Here is a 3,613-nt window from a genome sequence, read left to right as displayed (position 1 = left end):
CGGATGCCGGATTTTGTTTCATTTGTAGGTCAAGATATAGCTCATCCAGCAAGAAGGAAAATATATCCTAAAGTGAACTTTCTAGTATCCACAGATCTAGCAAAATCTAAATTCGAATATCCAATTTCCTCGAGATTATCATAATGCCTGTATGTGAGTTTGTAGTCTTTAATTCCTTATAATTTGAACTTTTTATAATTATTTTCTAGAGGTGGGGTAGGTTTACAAAAATTACGAGATAGAAATATCACCAGCAGTGAGCTTTTATTTCCTGAAATTCTGTAAACCTAGCCCATTTCAATAATATATAAATATTATTTTTAATAGCTTAAAATAAATAATAAATTTGGTTAATTAATCAATTTAATAAATATTATGATCTTGAACAACTTCATTGAACAATGAAGGAATTGCATTTAACTAATGCTTTTAAAAACATACAATTGTTAGTTATTTATTGGATAAGAATATAAAACTAATCAAAATTTTAACCGTACATTACTATACACGAAGATGAGACTGAAGAGTATGAAAAGTTGAGTATAATTCAACTAAGCAATGTTCGCTTACTAATAATATAGATAGGAATATATACAAATTATAAACTTAAATAAGTTACATACTTCCACCTCCAGACATTTTTGTTCAAGTTAAATTTAAAGAAAGGTAGAATCTTCTACCTTATTCCTCTATATAGTCTTTAGGTTTGATGGGTAATTCACAAGAAAAATTGTTATTGGTTAGGTTAGGACCCTTAGTATATACAATAGACTTTATTCACTTTCTTCCATCAAGATAGTGAGTAAATTATCATTATCTTAAGTTTCAGAAATATGTAACAATTATTGATCTCATCATTATCTAATCATAAAAAAATATGAGCAGTCATATTTAATCTCAATTCGTGAATGTGAGCCACATTAAGTGCATCCATTTAACATATTTATGAACCATATTAAGAACATGCATGTAACATTCTCCCACTTAGCTCACATAATTTTATCCTCATGAGATAAATTAATTATTATTATTATGCCTATAGTAACTACTCAAACTAAATGATAATGATAGTTTATTTATTCAAATAGAAATTTCAATATACATGAATCACTGCAATTATGCCTATTTTAATAAACATTTCCTTCCATGTATCACAAGTATAGGATTTTTCTTATCTAAATGTATCAATATTTCATTAACGAAATTCATATAAGCCATTCAGGGTCCAAACAAAAAATAGTCTCAATAAATAAATACGACAAACTTTATGTGCACAAACTTAATTTTATTAAAAGTCGTATGTACATAATGAAAGATGAATATAACAAACCAACATTTATTTATTTAAGAAGCCACATATGCTCAACATGATTATTATATAATTTGGTCAACAATCATTTAGCCATGGGGTCTACAAGCATAAGCTCAGTATTTATATACTTAATGGTTACTTCGCAATTCTTGATATGATCTCTGACAACTAAAATTTTATATTAATATGTTTGCTATCGCTCCCACCGTTATTATTCTTTGAAAGAATATTGCAGTTGAATTATCACAATATATTTTCAAAGGCCTTTTTTTTATAAAAGCAATAACTTTTAGGCTGTGACAAAATTTCTCAATCATAGTGCCTGTGTTGTAGCTTCATAGCATCCAATAAATTCTACCTCTATTGTAGATGAAGTAATTATAGTTTGCTTACCACTCTTCCAAGATATAGCCCATCTAGCGAGAAGGAAAATATTTCATGAGGTGAACTTTCTAGTCTTTACACATCTAGCTAAATCTGAATTCGAATATCCAATTTCCTCGAGATTATCAATATGCCTATATGTGAGTTTGTAGTCCTTAATTCCTTGTGGATATCGCATCACCTTTTTAGCAGTTTTCCAATGTTCTAATCCTGGATTACTTTAAAAACTACCGAGTACGCCTTCTACATAAGCAAGGTCAGTCCTAGTACGCACTTGTGCATACATTAAGCTAACAACAATAGAAGAATATGAAATATGCTTCATTTGTTCTTCTTCTAAATTAGTTTATGGACATTATTTCTGATTAAATTTGTCCCCTTTAATGATAGGTAATGCAGTAGGAGCGCAATCTTTCATTTAAAATTTTTCCAAAAGTTTTTCAATATATATGCCTTTTGAGACAATCCTAATGTTCTTTTAGTCCTATCTATGTGGATTTATGTACCAATAACATATGAGGCTGCATTCTTATCCTTCATCTCAAATTTTTTGCCAAGAAAATGTTTAGTCTCATGCAGCAAATTGAAGTCCTTACAAGCAAGTAAGATATCATTTGCATATAAGACTAAAAAGATAAATTTGCTTCCACTGACCATAAGGTATCTACATTTATCAACAATGGTTTCTGTGAAAACATATTAAGAAGCAACGTTGTGAAACTTTTAAATACCATTGTCGAGAATCTTGTTTTAGTTCATATATAGATTTGTTTAATTTGCAAACTAAATAAGTATCTTTGTCAGTATAAAAACCTTCAGGTTATTTTATTTATACTTCTTCTTCAAGATCCCCATTTAAGAAAGCAATTTTCTCATTCATTTGATGTACCTTTAAATCAAAATAATTTACTAAAGTGATGATTATTCTAAATAAATCATTTTCAGAAACTGGAGAAAATGTTTCTTAATAATCTATGCCTTCTTTTTTAGTGAATTCCTTAGCCACAAGTCTAGCTTTATATCATTCAATTTTACTAGAGGCATTTCTTTTAGTTTTATAAATCCATTTAAAGCCTATAGTTGAATGACCAAAAGGCAATTGAACAATATCCCTAACTTTATTTTTAGCCATAGATTTCATTCCTTCCATCACTACATCATGCCATAGCTTATAATTCCCTTCATTTATGGCTTGTGAAAAGGAAGTTGGATCTTGATTGAGTTCATAAGTAAACTCGGACTTTTAAAGATATACTTCATAATCACTAGAAATTTCAAATTTCTTTGTTCTTGAAGACTTTCTTAATCCTATTATTTCACTTTTATTTTATGCATTTTGAGTGATAGAATCTTTATAAAGTGATTGAACTTCAATTGGTTGTTCCTTAATTATTTATGTAGGAAATACACTAACAAATTCTTTAATTTCTTGAAATTCAATATTTTTAGGAAATTCATTTCCACTCAGTTCAAAGTCTTTAAGAAATTTTGTATTTTTAGCTTCAATAATCATTATAGTGTGAGGGAAAAAAAACTTATAACCCTTAGAGTTTATTAGATAGCCTATACAATAATCACTAGTTGTTCTTGGGTCTAATTTCCTTAGCTTTAGTACATTGCGGAATGGAACCCCTAATGTTTTTGCTGATATGACATTGCATGAATATCAAATTAAGTGATTGGATCGCTCCCACTTTTCATATGCATCTTTCTAACTTAGCGTACTTGATTCCATGGGGATAGGTGGTTCGTCCTCATGAAGTGCCAAGTAAATATCCATGCAACCTAAGTTTAAGAAAACTCTCTCTTTCTAGTCAAAAAAGTTATCCCCACACAATATTGGAACATGAGTAGAATCACTGAAATAATTAGGAGCCACTATATTGGAACATGAGTGTGTGTGTGTATGTGTATGTG

The sequence above is a fragment of the Citrus clementina genome, unplaced genomic scaffold, assembly GCF_000493195.1.
Source record: "Citrus clementina cultivar Clemenules unplaced genomic scaffold, Citrus_clementina_v1.0 scaffold_6, whole genome shotgun sequence".
NCBI classification, from domain to species: Eukaryota; Viridiplantae; Streptophyta; class Magnoliopsida; order Sapindales; family Rutaceae; genus Citrus; species Citrus x clementina.
Note: the sequence above shows the minus strand (reverse complement) of the source record.